Source organism: Linepithema humile, chromosome 5 (assembly GCF_040581485.1).
Source record: "Linepithema humile isolate Giens D197 chromosome 5, Lhum_UNIL_v1.0, whole genome shotgun sequence".
Taxonomy (NCBI): Eukaryota; Metazoa; Arthropoda; class Insecta; order Hymenoptera; family Formicidae; genus Linepithema; species Linepithema humile.
This window is the reverse complement of record NC_090132.1, coordinates 29,679,605-29,705,172: the sequence shown is the minus strand read 5'-3', so window position 1 is coordinate 29,705,172 and position 25,568 is coordinate 29,679,605. Positions and strand designations below refer to the sequence as shown.

The window sequence follows — 25,568 nt, the reverse complement described above, 5'->3', positions numbered from 1 at the left end:
GCGTATAGTAAAGAATTATTTTGGGACAAAATATGGGGTATCTTTTACTTAATTAAAATATACTGATATTTCTTGATATACAATATTTAAATTCAGTTTATATTTTTAGAGTAGAAATTCTGGAACAAAATTTTGAAATTATTTTTCGAAATTAACAAAATTTAATACACAAATATATAGATATTTATTTTAAAATAATAATAGTCTCTCAGGTCTAACCTGTACAAATACGTTTTTTATCACGTGTATGTGTAACATGCACGGAACGTGGTGCATTTCACCTGTGTGTCTTTGAGCACCGGCGTAATTATCACTCGGTAGATAAGAAATTGCGTATCTCAGCACTGTGATAAGAAAAGCCGACTGCCCTTACGATAAGCAAATTAGAAGGAACTGCCGACAAGGCTCGGTTAAATTTCTCTGCATCTTTTTATTTCTACGAACGAGAGATAAAGTGTGCGATGTTGACGGGAACTCGACTAAAGCACGTCGAGAAACATGTTTCATTCCCAAGCAGAAAATTATTTTTAATTTTATCTACAATTAATAAAAATTGCGATGATGTCCTAAATTTTATGTTATAAAAAAAGATAGATAAGAAAACAAAAAGAAAAAGAGAAGAAAAAGCACACTTTACATGTGTATTTATTTTTGTGCCAAATATGCGGCGGCGTTTCTTGATTTCTTTCTCGGTCTCTTTTTGTCTCTTTCTTTTTCTTTTTCTCATGTAGAAGTTAAATATATCTTGTTAAACGGTTAATTAAACCTTAATCAGTTTGGCTCATCCAAAGCGCCTGGTCGGGAACGAGGCCAATGGTACGACGTCGTCCATTGGAACTTTTGTTAAAGCGGCAGTATTGCTGCGCGAAAGAAGGAGATAAGACATTGCAAACGTTTTCCTCGGAATCCGTTCTTAATTCGAATTCATCTATTGAGCAAAATTATTATTTTTTTTTTTTTGAAGCTCCAAATGTGCTTCAAAATCTTTTGTCGAAGTATAAAATAGATTTTTTAAGTTTCATTAACATTTAAATTGAATATTAAAAATAACTTACATTAGAAGAAAAGATTTGGCAGTTTTCTTTTATATAATTTGTTACATACAACTAGTTTGTTATATTACTTATTGTTAATCAAATAGAAAATTACATTAGAAATAGTGAGCTAGCATGGCAAAAAATAAAAGTGCGGCCTAGTTCTATTTATGACCAGTTGAAAAACTCGTATTTCTGCAAATGACATGACACCGCTGCTCCACTTGCATAAGTGCTTACTCCCGATTTCGCTTCGTTTCTCATTTTTTAAACAACATATATATGCAATGAATTTGTGTGAATTATCACATGACATTGCATCAAAGTAACAGACAAAAGATATTTAAATTTATGTTGTATAAATGATTAATTGTAATGTTATTAATTTTTATAAGTGGGGTGATATACACATTAAGACAAAGAATAAAAGTAACTCTCTTTGCAAAGAGATTATTTGAAGTAAAAATTCGCAGTTAGTCGTTGCAAAGTATGATAGGTGCTGATAAATCACTATTGAATGTGGATCAAGAATATTTTGTTTTTGATGTGTATTAGTAGAATTTTTTCACAAACCTCTTTCGAGTAAAACTGCCATCGGCAAATCCTTCAGCTTTTTCGAGTCGTTGCCGCTTCTCAAGTGCATACACGGCGTTCCAACAGGCAGAAACTTACGACGTCGAGTGTTTTTAATGTAAAAGCGAGTGATAAAAGTTTATAAAAATGTAGGGCCATGTAGGGAAACTGGACGCTCGGGGTTGAAGATTATGCGGTAATTCTTCATTGAATTCTTCGGTAAAGTATCGTCTGTCTGAAAAAGCAGGCCGCGATGGAAACAAAAACACGTTCCCCCGCGTTCTTGAGACGACGTCTCTCCTCTCCTTTCCTTTTACTGCGTGGAGGGAAACATAGAGGAGCGGTAGCCAGCCAAGCGTAAACAGAGTCTCGAATCGAACTCCGCAAACCTTGCATGGCACAAAAACAATCTAAACATATTCAATGTATAATCCTGTTTCGATTAACTTGCGGAGAACGCGCAAAATTTAAAAACAGAAATCAAAATCGAGAAAGTATAAATTATTTATATAATTTCTCTCATTATTTTAATCTTCGTTATTTTAATACAAACTCGCACGTGCCATTGCAATTTTTTTCTTCTCGCGTTATCGTGTCGACCGTGATGGAGATTGGTATGAGATCGGAATGGTGTTCCCACGAATCGATAATGAGTCGCAAAGATGCAAGGGAACGAGCTCGGGTCAACACCACTTGAACCGATGTCGATGACGACGATCGCAACGAATGACGCATCAGTCCGCGAATCATCTTGCGCGATGATATTATGGCAAGTGATTTAAAATATCACTTTATCTCTCCAATTTTATGCTTGAGCACTCTATTTACGTTTTGCTTTTCTTATTACTCGATTTTATTAATTTATCAAACGCACATTTTATATATAGAGCTCACAAAAACATCGATTTTCTTTATGATAATTCCCTTATATAATAATACTAAAGAGAGAGAGAGAGAGAGAGAGAGAGAGAGAAATTTAAACAGAAATATCACATTGTTGTAGTACTCAAGAATAAATATTTCTATCAATTTCTCTACTTAGAATTCGCAATATAATATTCGATAAAGCAGCACGTCGTACGAAATAATCGCGAGCACGATTTATCACGAAGGAACTTAGTAGCATTGGATGTTCAGCAATTGAGCTATCTCTGTCGGTGCAGCCGCAACAGTAGAAGCAATCAGGGTCGAGCGACAATGCATTCACCTCGCGCTTTGAGTACATTTTACTTCACATATTGTCTTGCGTCCTCGTTGCCTGCTCATTTCTCGTTTTCTTGTATTCGGCAAGATTAATTTTGACTGGAGATCGTTTTATTGACTATAAAATTGACATATAAACTGGCATTACGATAATTTATATCATCTTCATTAATGTTAGTTTACATTAATAGAATAAGTGAAATTCTAGAAGTATCTGCCAAACAGGAGTTGTTCACACAGTCGATCGGCGAAAGGAGTATAATCTTATTACTACTTAATTGTGGATATACAAATGAATTCAACACGTATTTTAATATAGCGATGGAATACAATATAATTACGATTACAATTACTAAGTTTATAGACACAATCTTCCGGACCACCGCGTCTAGTGAAAGAAAAGGCTCGAAGTAACTCACATCCAATTACAAGGAACGCATTCACAACCGCGAGTCTAAGTGTGCGTAATTGTTTAATGGGTTAATGAAATGATACACCCGCCGAATCTAAGCGCGCACAAAAAGCCAATTGTGCACCACCGGCATTCCACGATTAGCCCGACTTCGTGTCACGCCGTCTCCGTCGACGCGATGGCATACGAAGAGGTGCTTCACACGCCGCGTGCGAAATTATGCGCATGAGAAGCGTTTTCCTCTGAGAATGAACATTTTTCTTGGACACATGCGCGCGCGTTCTGTGCTATCGGTGAGAACTTCGAGGCAGTGATATTATAATGTAATTAAATCAATAAGAGTGAAAGAAAGACTTATCTATATTGCTGGTTCAACAGAATTGTTGTTTTACATGAAAATATTTTTTTACGTAACAAATACTTGAGCAATTACGTTATTTTTTACGCAGCAAATATTTGAGCAGTTGTTATTTCAATATATGAAATTTCGCGAAATTCTCATCAAATAAAATTATCCGTTAATCACACCATTGTTTTAAATAAAAATATAAAACAGTATTACAATATTTAACTCGTTAATTTGGAAAAGATTTAATAAATTATATATAACTTTTTTTTATTGTTATAAAACTTGAAATACTTATGATTATTTGTGATTAACATAACTGCAATATTTGTGTGTTCTTTGTCGTATAATTACAATAATATCTATACCAAACGTCGAGTTTTCATCAGTTACGCGAGTACTAGAAATAGAAATAGCAACGTTGTCAAGAAACTCAGCATGGAATTTAGTCGTGTCTCCCAAAAATGGATATCCAGCTGCGAGGGTTGAAGAGGGATGACGCACCTTTCGTTTCATACCGTTCCTTTCGATTTTTGAAGGAATCCCAGACCTACCCGAATACCTATGAAGTTTTAACGAATGAATCACCTTTGGCGAGCAGATTATTCGAGTATCTGTGGAAAGAGAAAAAAATAGAGACTTTTCCTCAGTTATCCTAAATAAGCAAAAACTCCATTTACACTATTTAACAATATATTGCAGCTAGTTTTGCATTTATCTTCCATATAGATTTTTAAAAATATTTCTTTTGCATTTTTATACTTGTGTGTATGGTTGTACAATGCACACAACTTTAAATATGCCTACATACTTCTGCATAAGAATTTGTGTTTGAAGACGATTACAGTTTTTTCGTATTATCGGTCTAGAAGATACTAATTAAATAAATAAAATGTCAAGTTGTTGATGATAATCACATATGTCTTATCTTGCTATCTTATATCTGTTATTGCTTTGAAACTATATTTCATTCAAATCTTTCTAGAAGTAGCATAACGATTTTGTTTTGCCCATTTTTTTATTTTACATTTAAAACGAGTTGAAGGGAACAAATGAAGGGAAAATGAAGGGAACACTGTTCTTCCTGCAGTAAGCATTTCCCGCATGCACGTGCTAGAACTCAGTGCGAATCCTACGCACGAGTGCTGTCGTATTTATGTATGTGTAAAACTGGATCTGAGATTAATCTATCCCGTTCTTTTTTTCCACACTTCTCGTCCACGCCCTTGCGAAAGAATGCGCATCCTACGAATTCTTGAAGCGCGTGCTTAGTGAGTTCCGCTTCCGATGACGGTCAGTTAACAGAATACGATATAATTGAATATTTCATCATTACGGTAATCGCACTTTGAGAGTTTTTCGAAAATTTAAATAATTCTAAAAATTTAAGCTATATATTTGAGTTATATTTAAATTATTGATAAGCATTTCGCCGAAATTATTCATAAAATCATTATTGCACGCGGCTTGGACAGAAACACTGTTTTAAATTTTAAATCTGTTAATCTTAAATTATATGGTGCGTCTTATTTATATTAATTAATAGTTAAGAAATAGAAGATTATTCAAAATTTAAAAAACTAGCAAAAACATAGTATGAGAAAAAGTTTTGCAACTATAATATCGGTTAATATTTAAAATCCGCGAGAACTTACTTCTCTGCATTTTGCGATTTTCATCGTTTCCTGTCACAACGTTTACGTCGTTTACATCTCGCGAGAGAGCCGCTGCATCCGATCGCAACGGAAATCGGGATGCGTGCATGTACCGAGTCGAATTGCCATGCCAGTCGGCGATGAAGTTCAAAGACTTGCGACATTCATCGGTTTGAAAGAGTACGGCGGATCCTGACTGCGAGGATCCCCCTTTCATTACCGAGAGTATTGAAGTTCAACGACACTGCCCTCGATGCGTAATCCCGGAGACGACATTCAACAGCATGTTCAGCGTGTAACTCAAGGAGCTAGTCTCAAGGAACATGGTCATAGCTCGAGGGTCACTAGCAGGAAAGGATTTGTAGCCTCTCGTTGAAACTTGGCGCAACATCGGTCATTACAAAATAGAAAGCGCTTTTAGGTCTCGTAAGAACGCCATTGCATTGGAAGGAGAGCTACTTTCTTGTTTCGTTTAAACTCTAGAAAGACAGGCAACAATTCTTTTCTTCGCGGAGTTCCATAAAATTTCAAAGCATTTATTGTTCTCACTTCGAAATGCATTACGCTTTTCTAATTTTATTTTGTGATTACTGCAAATATCGATATATTCGTTTCAACTTTTTGTCCGATTAATATCATAAAATATTTTCAATTAGCATTAATGTGTCAGTTTTGAATATTTTAAGAAAAAAGACAAGACAATCTATGATTTTATTCTAAAAACTGAAAAAAGGTTTAATTTTCAAATATCACCATTTATAGCGTTGCTTTGCGTTATTTGGTAAACACATTCATTATTCTGAAATACCTTTTACTACAAATTCCTATTTCTGGTAAAATTTTTTTGTGCCAAGGAAAAGGCGAGGAAAATAATTTTTATGATGCAAGAGAAGCTTCCTTGAGACGAGTGAACTCTACCAATAATACATAGTGACTTAACACCAGTAGCACTCGGTGTGCCTCGGGTGCGAAGTGAGCATAACTGCGAGACGGTGGAGTTTAATTGAGGTTGATGAGGGGGGCGTTCGTATTGGCCCGGAATTCAATGCCGCGATGATGTTTCTTGTTCGTAGCGAGACGACGTCTTGAACGGAATGCTTCGGGAAAATCGATGAAATCGTCTGCTCACGGCGTTACTCAGGTAGCGGAGACAAATGTCCTGACAAGTAAAATCCCCAATTATTTTGTACATATCGAGAGCTCGCTGCGACCTAACCAGTGATTCATAGATTCTATTCAGCAAAGTCTTATAGAGTAAAAGCAGAAGAAAACTCGCGTCTTGCGTTAGAAAAAGCAACGTAAATTACATTAAGAAATTATTTTCACGAAGATATACGAATTGTGTATCATTGTATTGATAATTTTATATATCCAAATGTTATAAACAATATTTTACACGTTTTAAAGGGGATTTATACATTAAAAGAAATGTGTATTACAAGGATAAGTCAAAAAGTAAAGAAATATTTAAGGAATCAAATTCTTTACAAAATTTTTTTACTTTTTGACTTTTTTTTATACTGATACTCATTTTCTTTCGTAGATTTTAAAATATATAATTGTCGTTTTTAATTTCTTGATAATCTATTTGAAATACGTGCACTTTATATACTATATATACAATACTTAAATTGAACAAAATTTTATGCTTAGATAATTGAATATTTAGTATGTAAATTAGATATTGATGTTTTTTATATGATAACGACTGAATTTGCTGAAAATTCAAACATTTGATAAGATTTTTTACCTAAAAACGCATTCACACGGGACAATGCGTGCCATTTATCGAGCGAGGTGTCTTTCCTAAGGTGTCATGGAGTGGCATTCCACGGTCGTTATTTAAATGCTCGCCTTACGATGCTTATAGGTACCTCTTATCAAGCGCGTTTTGTACGAGGCTCATACGACGCTCGGTCTTTGAATGGAGGCGTTCCAACCACTTCGACAATCGAGTTGTCAGCATCCTGTCTCAGACTACATATCTATTTATATGTGCAACGAGGAAGTTGCAAGAACACCGGTACCTTTTCACATGCGTGAGCAATTAAAATAGGAAAACATAATGGGCAAAACAAAAATTAGTGGAATATTCTTGCAAGAAATAGTACAAATATTAAATCTATCCTAAAGGTGATGTTGCAAAATTCATCTTGAGGTTATCAATTGAAATTGAATTATAAATATGACATTTTATTTGTTTATTTGAAATGACAGTTGACAGTTTTATTTCAATATAATTCCTTTACGTTTATAATATTTAAACGTTAAAAATCCAAAATTTCTGACTGACTCGTTGTCTTAATCGATTGAATACTTGCTTATTTTGCAGTATTTCTAATTTGATAATGCGATCCAAAAAAGATACTCGGCTCAAAATAACTGATATCACTCACAGAAATATGACACAACAGAAGCATTTGATATATCTCATGTATATCTTAATATATGTATATATATAATGCTTCCCAGTGACACAGCGATGAATTGTGTCGCTGATTTGTCATCTTGGATATTTTCCAACGAAAGCCAGTCAAATAATCTCATTGAAGCGATCTTGTAACGAGACTCCGCATCCAGGTCTTTCCTCGGGCATGAACCTGCTCCGTGAGTTCATAAAACGGGCAGGCTACACCATACATGCCATAAAATTGCAACGACATCAAACAGTGCAAAAAGACCGCGGTGAAACTCTCCCCTTCTCTCTCTCTCTCTTATTTCTTTCGTTCTCTCTCTCTTTCTCTCTGATGCTGAGGACGTTCGCGGGTTTTCGTTGTGGAACCTGGTTCCGAGGACGCGCGCAACCAGCACATGGTTCCAAGTTGCGTGCCGCGGTTACAGAGCAAGAACCTCCTCCTCGCCGGGAGGAACGCGCACGTTTCGCGTTCATCCTCTTCTGCTACCTTCGACATTCTTCCCGGTCCCGCACACCCCGTCCCCTGTTCCATTCAGGCATAATAACCGTGCAGTTTCCCAGCGCGTCTTCAATGGGCGAAGATTGCATGCTACGAAGCCTCAGGCCGGTCCTCCTCGTCCTCTGCCTCACCGCGTCGCTTCTACCCTCCTATTCTTTCTCTTTCTCTTGCTCCTTTTTTTTCCGTCCCTCTCTTTCTCTACGCCTCTCTTTTTCTCGCTCGCCTCTGCGATCGCGAGTCTTTCTTCGTCTTCTTTCCGCATCTTTCCGCTGTCTTGATCTTCCTCTCTTTCTCTTCTTGTCTTCTACCACGGTGTCTCGTTCTCTATTCTCGCGGAGACTTGCGATGGTCATGTCTCCCCGAACACGCGAAAATAATTTTATTTCCCCTCTGGACTTCAGCAACATGCAGAGTCTGCGAGTTAAGTTGAATGAATCAATATTTGCGTTCTCGCATTTGTGAATAATAATTTGTTCTTCAATTGATCGATACAATTGGCGAACACACACGTTGAATAATTTTGAAAAGGAAACAACTTATTAAAGAAAAGTTCTTGTAGGGATTTAAGTTATAAATTTTAATTGTTAAAAAATATTTATTGTAGAATATAATTTTACTAAATAGTCAAATGTTGATATAATTATTACTGTCTTGATATATATTTTTTTCAGTTTAAATATTTATGACACGTAGAAAATATATAATTTCTCAACCATATCGGATACAATATCGATTGAATAATCTGGAGAGTAATATTTTATTTATGCCACATTACAAATAGCTGAAATTTACATAAATCCCGCTTACGTAAATTTGTCTGTTGCTTTAATGCAAAAACATGGGTACGAGACAGGTACTTCGGATTATGAGAGCATACGACATGTAGCATATGAGAAAATATTGCGAGGCTTGCTTTTTTTCTCACGTATACATCGTGTCTACCGTCACGCGAATCTACAGAGACATTCTATTCCCAGTACAAAGGTACAAATCATTACGACAGTTCGGAATTATGTTCCTATTTATTTTTTTGTTTTTTTTTCTCCTATTCCGCAGATTTGGTGAACAGATTCATCAAATCTCTTCATTTGTAGAAAAAAATTTTTAACTTTGTTTTCGATTATTGACTGGAAAGTTGTAAATCTAGCTTTATAGACTTAATTATTGAAAATTAATACATTCATTAAACGATGTCTTATTGAATGGTACCTAATAATTTTTTTATTACTTATCTGTTAAAATTTTATAACAAAATTTGACTCAACTTTGAATTTATATAACATCCGCTCGTAAGACGAGCGCTCACGTATAATGCACTCATTTCTACTACGAACAGAAGAATCGTGCCATTTCGCCATGTAAGGAAATGTTTTCCTGTGTCGCGATCTTTGCGCGCAAATTGCGAAGTACCCTCACACGTACCGAAGGAATGAAAGAACGAGGCGCATCCGTTTTCGCAGTTCGATACGCGACGGGACGGGGAGGGTCGCGTCTCGCGAACAGGCTCCCTTCTTGACCAAATGAAGTAACTAGTTCCAAAGAAAACAGCCCAGATATGTCTCCGGGGAGTCAAGCGCTCATCCAAACCGGGACTCGATGTCGCGAACTCGCGAGCGTTGCGTTCACTCCGGCGAGACCGGGGTGAATGTCCACGTCAATCGACGTTCAGACTGAACGAGCAAGTAAACTTGAGCTCCAATTTCTACCAATACAATTCTAAATGTATTTGTAGCTTAGTTTGCGGATAGAAATTTTGTTAAATAAATATCTGCTAAATGATCTATGAGCAATTAATAGATAATTATCTGTATAATTATGGATATAAATCTGTAAACAGAAACAAAATATAATTAAAAATTTCCAATGAAATTTTTGTGGAACGTTTGATTCAGAAAATGGCTATCGTAGAAAATGATGTATTATTTTAATTGGATATTTGGATTGTTCGCTCGGAACTTATGCACATATTTATTGTATATAACGACGCGATGTTTACGTCATTAGAGATAAATTTCCAGTGGAACTTAAACTGTATTTTTATGCAAAGTATAAATTGCAATATCCGCAAATTAAGAATATTACTGATTAACAATCACAGAATATAACTACGTAAGTGATAGCAACGGAATGCAAGTCAATGCAAATTAATACGATAGAGTTGCCATAACATATTGCGAATGTTGTGATAAACATTTGCGATTCTGATTTTCTATTTTTCTGCCGTGCAAATTAAAATATCATTTGCAATCTGTAATTGGTGTAATATATTCGAGTAATTATTAAGGAGGACATGGGAACGGACAGCAATTATGGACATAATAAACATATTTATGTATACCAGTCACTAGCTTGTGCTATTTAAATTCTAAATTATAAATGTCGCAAGAATAAATCAGTCATTTGCTATCCATAAGGACACACACGTACACATACAACTTGAATGAGTAAGAAAATCATTGCGTGAATACTTTAATATTTTTTTTTACTACTATATTTGCTATGAGAAAATTTCTACTTTAAATTCCATAGAAAATCAAGTGTCATCAGTTTCCTGTATTACATCTCTGAATCACTTTGTCCACTTATTTAAAGAAGAGCGGTAGATTACATTATATATGTATGTCTGAATCTCTGAAATTCAACTCTAGTTGTTCATACATCGCGTACGTCGCATTCCCCCTTTACGTACGCACACTACACTCGCATACGGACGATTCTCGCTGCAACTGCCCCATACACGCGCGATGCGACGTGTGCATTTGGAAAACCGGTGCGTTCGCGTCCGAATGAACGCATAAAGAATCCAAGCGAGCATTGTTGCCCCGACTGTCGAGGATCTCCAAGCGTTGGTGGACGAGACAGGGGGTCAATGTGGGATGAAAGGCACCGAGGATTCGGTTACCTGCGGGGCCGCGACACTTAGGTACTGCATTGTTGCGTCGTCGCCGGGATACGAGCCGTGCGAGTTCATGATACTAGCCAGAAAGGTGGAAGAAGACCATGCAATAGGCGAGTCGAAGCTAGTTTGTGATGTGGCATTGAACCTGAGACGTGGATTCGCCTTTATGGAACATAAGAAATGTGCCAAAGCGCATAGTTGGTTTGCATGCACCTTGCGCCGGCATAGAATTTAACGCCTTCTTCCACGAGCAAAATTTATAGAATGCGCAGGGTCTAAAATGAACACTGAGAGGGAAGCTAATCGATCAAGATTCTATCTAACATATTGTAGCAATAGTTTGGCTGAAATAGGATCTCTAAGCACCGCGATCTATATTGAGATCTCTGAGTGTCAGTTTTACAAATATTTATATAGAAGTAATTACCTATAAATATCACAAAACACATAGACACGCATAAGAATTCAAATAATTATACCTAAGATGAAAATGAATTATAGTCGGAAAGTAATTCTGAAAGATGATCTGAAAGATAAGATAAGAGAGAAGTCTTTCAATTCGTGAGAATCGATAATGATCGATGAGAATTGATAGAGAGATTAGTATTGATATGTAACTTCTAAGATCGATATAACATATATTTATTTCAATAACAGTTTTAATGATTAAAGAAATGCTAATTTAACGAATATCGGCATTCATAATGTTTATCGTTTCGGACGGCATGAAGTTTCGCTTCTTGGATACGACCACCCATGCGAAATGTGCTGAAATGCGTCGTGTGCGAGATATGAGTTCGTCGCCGTGGCGAAACAACCGCCATGGCGAGAATATAGTATTACACTCTGGTAGCAGTCTTGGTGTGGGAAACGCCGCCGAGATGGAAGAGTGCAAGAAGAAGAGTATACTCGCTGTTCGTACACAATCGCGGTTAAGGAATACCGTAGCTGGTTCAAAGTACACGCACGCTCGAGGAATACGATATCCCTCGATCTTGTGTCTTAAAAGTACCTTCACCGTGAACACGCTGAAATCAACGTGTAACTTAATCAGAGCGTAATAAATCTGCTGTTGCACCGATCAGAGCGCTTACGCTGCAGCAGATCTAAATGACAAATAATCCGATATTTTCATACATTAAGTACGCAATACATGGTGAGAAATCGTATTTTTCTTATATTTAATCTTTCGCACTCTAAAGATAACAGCAAATACATGTGAAAAATAATTAAGGGGATAAGAATTCAGTAATAAAGATTAGAACGCGGAGAATTTTATTCTTAAAACTTATAAAAAGTTAATATTCTTAGTTATCTTTTTAAAAATGAATTTTTAGTCATCACATTTAATATTAAACAGATAATATTTCCCACTAAAGAAAGAAGAAAAATAACGCGTAGGTGCGACGTCATATTTTTTTTTGAATTCCACTATACCTCGTGTATTACACAATTGCTCCATCTCGTGAATACAATTTTTTCTAGTTTGATGATCGAAACAGACTCCGATATTTGCCACTCTTTTTATGGCACGCCGCGAGATTGTGCGTCATACATGGCATCTTGAATCCGTTCTCTGTCCTTTAGAGATATTTTTTTCTAAGCTTTGGCGCAGCATTACGAAAACACAACCGCATGCAAAGTTCGATCCGCGCGCGGCAGGAGAGTATGTCAAAAAAAAGAGTTTAAATTTTTTTTTTAGTACTCGGCCATGTGGGTACATCGAGCACACTTGGCAGCACCATGTAGGAGCACATGTCGCGCTTTTTATCGGGTATTTTGTTCTTCGTCGCGCTAATGTCGGGAGACGCCCCTCACTTTGACCGTTAAGCTCGCTAAATATACCGCGAATACGCGTTAAATTGCTTTATACTTGATTATTATCTCGTTAATGCTGTTATTGAAAAATGACTAGCACCGTGACAAATTTTATAGCAACGAGCACTTTTAATAATCTTCTAGTCGTAATACTTTTCTAAAACGCAATAAATAACGTATATGCGTATGAGATGTAAAATTACATTCGCTATCCAATTTAATATTTTCTTTATTTCCAATTTGCATTTGATAAATGTTTTAGCCTATAAATCAATTAATCAAATATGTAATCATTCGTATATTATTTTTTATATGTTTTACTTCGATAGATTTCGCTCAATATATCAATACTAGATGCTAATCTTTATACACTTCATCAACTTAATTTTCTGCATTTATTTTTTATCTAAAGGTCTAAAGATCCCACAAACGCGATCGATAGGACAGCGCGATAAAACAGTACCGTAATTAACGGAATGGTCGACACGTGTAATGTATGGCAAAACCTAGATTACTTGGTGTAAATCAATCCAAGGTTCCTGTCCTGGTCCCGTTATGGGAAAAGAAAGATGCGCTGACAGTCCGTATCTTCCCGCGCTCTTTGCGTGTGTTTTTCTCTTTCTTTCTCCATCATGGTTCTCGATTCTTAGCGATTTATATCTCCGTTTTTCCCAGTCATATTTTGATCGTCTCGCAGACAAACAAAAAGGCTTGCCGGTTTTCTAATAGCTAGTGTTCCTGAGAAAAATCTGAACTCCTGCGTGAACTGTCTATCCTCATCTCACAATAATATTGATATTCTGCTTACCACGTCTGCTATACTTATACTTAAATTCAACAGAAAAATTCATGAATAGAGACGTAATTCATTTCACTGCATTCTACTTTGGAAATTCGTTGAAATGTTCTTTTTACCAAGCATCGCGAATATTATGAATATATAAAATTAAAATATCGCATTTCTATCAAATGAATTCTTTCTGCCAGCCGGATGACGACTGTTGTCCGTTCGACAATGCAATACGCACGCACGTAAAATATAACAATGAGAACAATTACGATCAGCTGATTATAGAAATAAAGCGGCTCGCGCACCTGGCGGGTGGACAGAATTCAAGTTCGAGCTGTCCGAGCACAGTTACAGTTTGCCATCGCAATGCTGCAGCTAGCAGGGAGGGTCCTCGACCATTTACCATTCGCCACTTCTCGGACAGACAAGAGTCACGAATGATGACTACGAATTTGGTCGAGTGCACTCCTTGGTCAGTCACGGTAAAAAGAGGCGAAGGTGAATGCGAGGCCGACGCCTAGATCGCGCGTCCCTCCGCGCTTGATGTTCTTCTTCGATCTTACGTGCCTTCCTTTTTGCCTTCTTTCTCCGCGCGACGACATGAAATTCCTCTGGCGAACAGAGACTGCTCGGTCCTTGGTCAATGCAATCTCAGTATCAAGGATGCTTTGTACGCAGGACGAATAATAAGCGGCAGATGGGTCCCTGCGTCTCGGCCTCTTAGAAAAGGCCCGCGCGGATCACTTCCAGTCGTAGTAGTGGCGGTGAATACCGACGAACGAGCGGGCGGCTTACCGGCTCACGTAAATGATCTTTTTCAGCTTGCATGCCGTGTACAATGCATTGAGCAGTAACTAGTGAATCAGGTGCATGCTAGCGATCGCAAATATTTCATTATCACGTTAGCGTGAAGAAAATGTGAATATAAATGTGATTAGAAGATAAAGATAAAGAAATGGAGAGAAAACCAGATGTGTTAAATTTTTTCGAAGTGTGCAATCGAAGTATCAAAGTATTAATAACTTATCATAAATTATATATATATGCAATTTTGATTAAAAAAGAATTGCCTCCACGTTTGTTGAACAAGTCCTTATTAAAATATTAATGAAAGATTAATTTTTTTTTTTTTTCTGAGAAATAAAAAAGTATGAGAAAACATATAAGAGAAGACAGTGCAGATTTATGATAGACATTAATTTTATCCTAACAATGTATAGGAAAGAAAAAAAGGGTTGAGGAAAAAATCAGAGATAAGTAGGTTCTTCTTGGCCTCAACACACAACGAAACACGAAACAGTGGAATACGATGCAAGTACGATACGGCACGCAACTGATGTTAATAGTTATTTTCAAATGCAACTCACGTGTTGTCGGAATTTAATTCACAGCCAAATATGCGAGTTGCTTCTTATTTCACTTATCGATATTCGAGCATAAAAATCGAAATACAATGACTGATGTCGTGTCGTTTTTTTTTTTAATTAATTGCTAATTGAAAATAATTACTTATATCTATATAATTGTGACAACTATTAAATTATTATTGTAAGATTAGCCTTTGTTATATTTTTATCTCAGTAGAGATCACATATCAGTAATTGCATTAAAGATATTACGAAAGTAAACAAAGATCGATAAGCACGAATCAATGAACACATGTGTGAAATAAATTATTTACCTATTTTAAAATTTTCTTTATGTGCATGTATTTATAATATGAAGTATCTGAGTGATGTGAGTTTTTAAGAAAAGTATGAGACAAACTTATATTCTTAAGTAGCTTGTCCTCATAATATATTATGAATATATGTTCTTTTTTATAAGAACCCTTTACATTTTATTGTAATAATCTTACCGTAAATATGAAGTACTAAGCATAGCCAAGGAAAATTTCAAAGAAAAGTATAATAACTTCATTTTTAGCCACAAGTGCTGTATTTTTTTTCTAGATACGATTTCTAGATTTAGAACGTCATTTTACGACATTCCCAGGTGCGATATTCGCTCATAGTTGTGAAAGACCCACAAATTGCAGCTCCTTGTGAGCTAAGTGCCCACCTCATGATGCACGAAACGCACAAAGGACGCGTACACAGTCAAAAGGTCTTCAGCCACTTTGCGGTGTCCTCTTTGGGGAAAAGACGACGAGTGGATTGAAAGGGCGCTTCAATTCCGTAAATATTAGGACAGGTTCGCCTAGGTACCCTGGCTCCATGAGAGAAAGTACACAACGTCCCTTACGGAAGTGGGTTTTTATGCTTCACAAGATTGCATGAAAACCAATTTATCTGAACAAGTAATTCAAAATTATACAAGCTCTCCAGGCGTTATTAATGTCTCGAGATATAATTTTCAAATTATGAAGATATAATCAGAAAAGTTTGTGCGGTTTTTTTAAATTAAATTTAATACAAAAAACCGCAGAAACGTTTTTGGTTATCTAATATCATTTGTTTTATATTAAAACCAAAACTTATAAATATTTTTCATTATTGATGAGAATTAGAATACATATATTTCCAAAGTATTTTATATATATATTTAAATTATTTCTATATAATATTAATTATCGCAAAAATCAATTGATATATTCAGGAAATATGTAAATTAAAAAAATGTTTTTATGAAATAAGACTACACACAGATTACGAAGAAGCATTCTCGAGGCTCTGGCTTTCATTCATGATTGTTTTTCACTATTTGATGTTCATTGATGTGTCAATTTGCCTGCTTTAATACGATTCTACGCCGCGATATAAGTTGCGTATCGAAATACAATACTACAGTTTCTCTTATCAATTTAAACTCATGCGTATCACAAGCAACATTTACGAAGGCCTTTGGATTCAAACTCTCGTGAATCGTATTATGATTCTTTGCTTGGACTTAATAATCGCCAGTGTTTCGTATTTTTTTAATTTTACAGATAGATGAGGTATATTTGAAGACAAAAGATAAGACAGTTATTTATATCATCAATAAAGATATATTTTATCGCGTACGCAATTGCTAATGCAGTGATATTGATCTTTATCTTATTTTTGTTTGTCACGATTATTTTTTGTTAATTATTACATCATGAAGTGCAATCTTTGAGGACATTTAAAGATCCATTTTTTCTCAGCCTCTCATTTTTTCTCGGCAATCTCGTAGTCGTCGTAGAGGAAAGTGCTTGAGTGTCGGAGCGAATGTAATTTCCCACGAACCGTCGTTAGGGTACACAATCCTTCTATTGCCATTAATCTCGTCTCGCTACTTTCACTGGCAGCGTAGGCGATAGGTATATACGAACCGATTACGGGCGAACGGCGAAAAAAATCATACTCCGGCAAGCTGTTACGTTAACGAACATTTACGCGAGCGCGATAGTTTTAAAATCAGTTCCCGTCCACCACTTTCCGTGCACTGCGCTAACGAGAGGAAAAAGTGCCAGGTGCGCGGTGGGCATGAATATCTAATATATAGGCGAACCCGGAAGTGAGACGAGAGGCGCACGTCCTGTTCTAAGGACTTCGTCTCTTCTTACACGTGGTCCTGGCCCCGCGATGTTCCGTGGACACTGGCAGCTGCCGCAACGGGGCAGCCAAGTTTGTCCTTCTGGTATTTTAAGGAAATTTATATCCCGCTCTTATTTTTTCCCACTCACGAGTCTGAGAAAAAAAACCAACCGCCAGTTTCTCAGGATATCCACCCATTTCCTCCTCCGCGATTAAAAAAAGACGGTTTTCCCAGGAACGGTGTGTAGACCCCGCGGGAATTTTTCTAACTTCAAAATGCTCCTCGAATTTTTAGATACTGTTTAGTATTTTTTATTGTAAAAGAAATTATTATGTCATTAATGGAAAATCTTATTCAGTATGTAATTTAACTTATGATACTTTAAATACTTTATAAACATGAAATATTCTATTTACTATTTTTTATATTTTTTATATTTTAATGTTTTATTACAGTAATTTTAGTAAATTTAATTTAAATATAATTTATTTGATTTATATTAGAAATTTATACACATTTATTTTTCCTATTTCAGTGGAAAAATATATATTCAAAATGTTTATTATTACAAATATTAAGACTGGATATAATTGCCAGCTTGATTAATTATTATTTATAAATAGCATTTGTAATTTATAATTATGTGATAATATTTAGATTTGATAGTGGATGTTTAGAGTATGTGAAAATTTGAAGCTGCCAAATATGAGAGTGTTACTCGACTCAAATTCTAACCCAGCGACGAGTTTCTACTAACAAGATTCTTATACTAATACACAAATGGCAGATTGCTCCATCAAAGATTAGGCATTATTTGTGAAGTAAGAGAGATTGAGTTGCGCATATAGAAACAAAATCGTGTGAAAATTCGAAGGTGCAGGAGTTCATAAGGCGAACATGTGTTGCGAGTGATAGATCATCCAATAGATCTATTGTGATCTTCGATCTTTACATCTGCGTAGCGTATTAATAATAGAGCGTACCAACGATATTTTTGATGTGCTGGGCTCCCCCTTTTCTTCCACCTTTTTACGAGATTTTCTTACCTGGACCACCGGCATCATCCCACGCTCGATGATGAGCAGGTGATGAACCTTGCCGACCCATCCCGAAACCGAGACCCTCGCAGGTTAGATTTCTGAAGATCTTCAGTTGATTTAGTTGATTCTTCGTACCGTGTTGTTCCTTTATTATCGTAATATCTACTAATTTCTCATAAATCAATCAAAATGCATTTAATAAACTACGAAGATAATGTTATATTTAATTACATTTAATTAATTGAACAAAGAACGAGTGCATTGATTATTCTATTAGATAAAATAAATCTCTTATGATAAATCTATTGCACTTGTCGAATTATCATAAAAAAAAAAACTTATGTTTATTGTAACATTGATCGAAAACTAGTGCAATTTCCATTGAAAATAATTGCACAGCTTTAACATATCAACATCGGTAGACAAAATCGCGAGACTTGACGCAGTGCATTGTGCTCTTGTATCTCTATGTATAGAGTAACGGCCATATAGCGATCTGTGGATATCGGTTCTTCATTTTTGATGACCACCCACAATCAAGGATTACTTTCGCGCGATAATCTCATGTGCGATACGAAACGGGGGGACAGTGAGCGATCGTATACCTTACCGTTGGTTAACAAACGCGCAACAAACACGACAATGATGCCTTTCTCCGCTCGTTCCTTTGTTCGCCATGCATTAATCATTCGCGATCATTGCTCGTAACTGGCTACTTATGCTCACCTGTGAACGATCATGCGAGACGCGGTTGGTTTTTTCGCTGTTATATCGCGACAACTACACGGCGCGACGAGCCGAATCGCGGGGAGCGAAATCGCGAGACGGAATCGCGAAGCAGACAGCGTGCACTCCGTTGCTCATATTTCTTTTTTAACGATCGCATACTCGAGAGATGTTCGGTTTCCGAGCAGCAGGTGGACTGCAAATAAAAGCATTGTCTTGTTCTAATCTAAAGATGAATGGAGCTTGCGGGCAACAGATGTGGATTGATTTCAGTACACATAATTACAATTATAGCATACTTCTGACCTTATTACATAATATTTGTAATTATGAAAAATACCGGAATTGAATGACGCAAAAATTATATGTGCCTATGTATGTCAGAACCGTTGTCATTTTTTGCGATAAATTAAAATGAATGTCAATAGAGATTAATAGAACTTTGCTAATTAAATAGATTTTCATTCTTATCGGGAAAGCTGTTCTATTTATATTCGATCTTTACGCGGTTTTAGCGATAGGCGAGTTGCGCGCAAAACCGATTTCATTCAGCTTCAAATACTCAGAAGCGGATAACCGTGGCAAAGCAAATGCATTCACGTTCTTGTCGCAAGACAATCGATTATTATCCGCGAGTTTATCGACGATTCCGAGGTACGTTCCGGTCGTTTCTTTTTTTTTAACCGCGACAACGACGACAACGGCAGCGGCAATAATGCCAGTGCTGACGCTGTGGTACCGTTTTCCGTTAGCTGAACGAGATGGTTAGGCGAACATCGTGGTTGTTTTGCGCTCTGCCAAGCGAGACTACTTCAAGCAAACGGCGGCGGTATTTTGCCTTGTGAGACTTCGCGAAGATTTGCACCTTCATATTCTTGTCCGAGCCCCCAGAACGATCCTGACCTTCGACGCTCCTTCTCTTCAATTTTCTGTCTTCCTTCCTTCGTTGGTCGACCCTCGCCCTGCCCTACCTTTTCAAATTATATATCTGCACGGGTACAGTTCTTCATTTACTTAACCCTAAATAACGATATAATAAACTCTACAATAGACCGTTTAGATTTCTTGGAACTTTTTTAGTAGTTTTTAATCGCGGCAAAACTTATTTTTTATCAATTTGTATTTATTTAAAAAATGGCAATCTTTCTATAATAGAACTTTCATGATTTTTTTGTAGCTTGTATGTTTTGTAGCAAAATATGATTTTGTTTTTTCAAAATCCTTATAATTTTTTGTCTTCTTGATGTAGTAAATAAATTTCGATAAAATTTTAAATTTAGAAATAATTAAAGACATCTTATTGCTGACGTATCTTGCTGCTTACTGCAAGTGTGAGAGAATTTTAAAACATTCAGTCAAAATAATATTGTTTTTATAAAAATAGTTATCATTTTTACAGTGCAATATTCGCGATATTGAACATTCCCTTGCCATAGTTGAACGACGAGTTTTCCGCACAGAGTTCACCTCTCTTGTGAAATCGCGCTAGAGAAGGGTACCGTTATCTTGCCTCGAGAAAGAGACAGTTCCTATCGCGAGGGCGAGCAACGATGTAACTTGTAGTCATAAACATAGAACCGTCATAGATGATCGCGAGTAACCATGCGCGACTACAGTCTTATACAAGTTATAGATACGCTTTTATGACAGGCGACAAAAAAAAGGCAATCTTTATTCATCAATATTCATTCTGAATCTACTGATAATCTAATATGAAGAAGGAAGTAATTTAATATACTACTATTTATGCTTTAATAATATTAATATGAAAACGGTAAAACTCACATTTTCTAACAAAATCAAAATTAAAAGACTATGAATATCTCTTATTCCTTTTTTTTAATTCATTACAGAAGTATAAAATACACACGAAGAAATATAATTGAATGTTCTTTATTTATTTAATAATATGGATAATTTTGCGATAGTATCATCAGCTGTGTAATAATATTCATATCAAAGTATTAGTAAATTGTGATTATTTACCGTTTTCTAAAACTTCCTTGTTTCGAATCTATTTCAATTTATATTCCATGCTAGTATCATCTCCTTGCCTTTTCTTTCATCTTCTTGGACGCGGAATTCAAGGATAAGATCGTGACAAGACTGCATTTTCAAAATACTGATTACAGTTGTAGATATAACTGATGATTGTAATCAATTAAACGTGAAAAAATGTCATGTATATTTTCAAGTCGTAACCATGTTATAAAGTTATTATTAATAAGCCCACTTTTTAACAATAATTGATTTTATAGTAATATAAGCCATAAATTTTTGGTTAGTTATTATGGGAAAAATTATATAACAAAAAACATAGAAGCACCTATTTTGTTTAAATTAAACATAATTAATAAGGAAGATTAATTAATTACAATTGAGATTGACAATTCTAACTTTGCAGAAATTTATCTGCATTATTTGCAATTGGATTTTGAGCATTAAAGCTGTTGCGGCGAAAGTAAATTATATCTCTTGATATGTATCGATAAGAGAAATGTCTTTGTGAAAAGTTCTTTGTTAAGAAAAGCCTTGAATACCGCGGGTAAGTTCCCGCGATTTGCTGCTATATATAGAAAACGTAATTAAGCGTAGCATTATAGGGAAAAATAGGCATGAACATTATTATTCCATTCTGAGGTGTCTAATTAATATACCTCGCTGTCAACTAAGGCGGAAGGATATTTTTCCGGGGTGAAATTATCTGTTGCCTTTCTTGTCTGAGAACTTTGCTCCTGAGAAATATGTGTAAATCACAACGATTTTTTTATACTTAACAATTTTGCATGAAATTGCTTTAATCGGATAAAAATGTCAGTGTCCGTTTAAAGCAAAAAAAATAACATATTAGTACTTTTATTTTTGTTTATATTAAATTAAAGTTTAAAGAAAGTTTAAATTTAAAGAAAATATGTAAGACAATTTCATCTAATATAATATTTATTTTTTGTTTTTTTTTAAATTTTTTTTAAACAAAATTTTTTAAGTAGCAAAAAAATAGCCGTGCTATCGAAATGCGTATATTGCTTATGCACGCATCTCGTATCTTCACTGTGACGAGGACGAATGCGTTGTATGTGCATCACGCGTATGTGCCTTGTGTGGGAAGAGAGCCAAAGAGGAGCAAAGCAACAGGCTGCTGCTTCTGGAATTGGAAGGTGGTTGAAGTTACAGGGGAAAAAAATGCATCGACGCGACGAATATAAAACGACTGCGACGATAAAAAATTCAAGAAATACAATAAATGAATATACGTTTTAGTTGTCAAATAAGCAAATATTGTTAAAAAGAACATATCAAATTCTAACTAAAATTATTCTCATAGATATGTCAATTTGTTTTAATAATAATTTAATGTTACAATGTTCAGTAGAATTCTAAAATTTAGTAAAGTTTTTGAGTTAGAAAAGGAAATAAAATATTAAGTTTTTATTCAAGTTATTTAAATTTATATTATTGTAAAAGCAATAATCTTATAATCGTTAAATAGCAGTTTTATCTATTTGCTTCTTTGAATTTGCATTTGCACTTTCCAAATGTATAAAATATACAGGATTTTTTTATCAAACTTATCTTTCGAAATACGTGTATGCGATGTTATCGTTATCTTATTCTGATATTTTGTTAGGACGTATATTTGGATATTTTGTTAGGACGTATGCCAAATTAGTTGTTTACAGCAAATTATCTATACACATGTGTATATACACATTTCCCACACATTATTTCGGGGCATAATACATTTTCCAGATGGAAACCTTCCAATCTCTTTCTCCATCTCTTTCTTTCTCGCTATTGCTTTTCTCGACACATGGCCGGGCGCCACTCATTTCTTGGCACATGTGTAGCTTAGTTCGAGACCTCTGCCTCTCGCTTCCCACGACCAGAAGGCTTCTGGGAAAGCAGAGAGTATCACTGTCCACAGAGAGAACCACCTTACGAAGACAAGTGGCTCGTGCTCGTCGAGCCGCGTCCAGCATTTGAAGCTGGACAGAAAGTAATCGAAGCACAAGGGTGCAGAGGTCACTTGATAATTGCAAATATAAGTTTTTTAAAAGAGTACGTTCTATAAAAGTCGTGATTAAACTTACTTGTAATTGTTTTAGAGAGATCTTTGAATTATTTTAACTTTCTTTGCACAAACCGTAGAGTTCTAATTTCGCATTGAAGCATTATTTATTCTTCTTCTTCTTCTCATTTGATTTCTTCTAGTTATTATTAAATATAACATTTAAGGAGAAATAAACGTTATAACGGTGCATAGGGGGAGTGGAACAAGAAAGTTGCATGCAGATAATTATTGTAATAAAATAACGTGAGTTGCAACCGAATGCAACAAAAACGATTGCGTTTGTTTTTTATATTGATGCAGAATATCTCATTTTTGCACGCAATCCCGAAAGAATCTCTCGCGATACGGTCCTGTAACGGAATTTCTCACTGATTGAGAACTGGCCAGCCGCTCTGGTTCACCTTAGATTGCCGTTCACACGGCGGCTACTGCAATTCTTTCTGAGGCGCAGCTTACCTTTCCAAGACAGTTCTTTACAAAGTGGGGTGTCGAGTTTGTCGCGTCTTTTTAGCATATCTAGTTCACGTATAGCATGTTGTGTTTGCATGAAATATCGTGTTCAGTAAAAAGTTATTTTATTATGGCAATTATGGTTGGTTAATTTTAGTTAACTGTTGTACTTGATTTATAGATGAAGTAATTTTATTATTATATTTAATTAAATAATGAATTTTGTTTCTCTAATTTAAACTCTATATGTTTTAAATAACATTAACACTATTATGTTTTAAATATTGTTACATTTATTAATCTAATATATTGATCAAAATGTTTCTTCAGATTTTTACCTTTCATTTTTATATATGCAAGGTATTAATGCATGATTTTCTATAATTATTTAAGAAAAAAATTAATTATTACAGATTAAATGTATATAAGAAAATTCTATATATAATATTAATTTTTTAAAACAATAATAAATCTATGCTCTTTGACATTTATCTTCTTATATTCAAAAATATTCACAGATTTCACTGATTTCGGAGAACAATGGAGCCACTTTTCTCCAGTGGCTTAGATAATTCCGCCCCGTTTCAATTCCGCATTATTAATTAACGAGCTCGATGATTTACGGCGATCTTTGGTAGCATCGTTATATCATCAAGTATTTCTTAATTAGTCACTACGGTTTTCAATTGAGAATGATTCCCGAAGCTTTCCATGAATTCTTGCGAATTCTTATCGTTGCTTGATTAAGTTTTAGTTGGACTTATCTTATCAAATATCGATGTTTTGGGAAGGATTTCATTATCATTTATATATAATTTACTACTAAAAATATGAAGTAAAATATTATTACAGTGAATTTACAAAGAAATTGCTATATTTTTTCTATTTTATATGATCGACTAGTAAGAATTTACCGTATTTTTCTATATATCTATTGATAAATAAATTTAAAAATATAATATTGTTTTATCATTTTTTAACATTTTTTTTAACGTAAAATGTAAATATTTAGCGTGCATACTCTTCAGCCATGAAATGTCGATAGCGATGCATTTTCACTCTTGCTCCTAACATTGCGTAAAAAGCAAGTACCTGACTCGCATACGACGCATTTCGACATAATTTCGACATTGCATTTGACTATTTCACCAGCATCGCAAAATATGCAGACGATTGTCTTGCTATGACTTGTCTTAATTAATTGAAATATACGTATTTTGTTGTCTTACCAAATTTATGATTTGTAATAACGTAATTGTATGCTTATACAGATAGCGATTAACAACTGCGTAGATGTACAGAACTTCTTCGCAGTAACGATAAAACTGATAACGCTATGTTTGCCTATCGAGAGATATATAATTTCAGAATAAAATTTTTAAGCAGTACGTAACTTATTTTATCTATTACTGGAAAATAATATTATAGATAATTAATATATTACATAACGTTACTTGATTATTTTGTTAGGTTAAAGTTTTTTCTCTTTAAATTCCAATCTTGAAAATATCATATAATAACTAAAGTTATTATATACTGCTTTCAACGAATAAGTGGAATTAATTGGTATTTACTTAAACAAAACACAAGAGTTAATTTCATTTAAGCAATCATAATTTTTTTATTTCTCTTCATAATTTCTTATAATTAGTAGAACAAAATGCCATTGTTATTTATGCCATACACTTAAATAACCAATTTAACATATAATTAAATAACTAATTCAACATTTGTAAGAATTAAATTGGTTGTGTATAATTTACTTCGGTCCCGCCGCTTAGAAATTCTCTCGACGTTGCACTTTACGGAGCATAACCGAGCAGCGGTACTAATTTAATCGTCGTCCTTGCAATGAGTAGACTACAAGTAGTACTAACCCTTAATTAAGAAAACATCTCAATTATCAGCCAAAATTTTTTTTAATGGTTCATATTTCTCTTGCGTTACGCTTGCGTAATGCTTTTTTCCGACAATGCGGGTTAACGCATGAAACTGCAGCAGGAAATTCTGCATTAGAATGTTTAATTCATTTTACAGCGATAAGACAGATAATCCATACACATTGCTCTTAATTTATTTCACAAATTAAGAATCACCGATATCGATAAGTCACCAAATGTAATAATATGTCATT

The 25,568-nt window shown here is 35.0% G+C and overlaps 1 protein-coding gene across 1 annotated transcript in view; it reads left to right on the top strand.

Moving 5' to 3' along the window:
• The window catches only part of Egfr (epidermal growth factor receptor), a 136,081-nt gene that overhangs the window by 1,663 nt on the left and 108,850 nt on the right, over nucleotides 1-25,568 (top strand). The window lies entirely within an intron of this gene.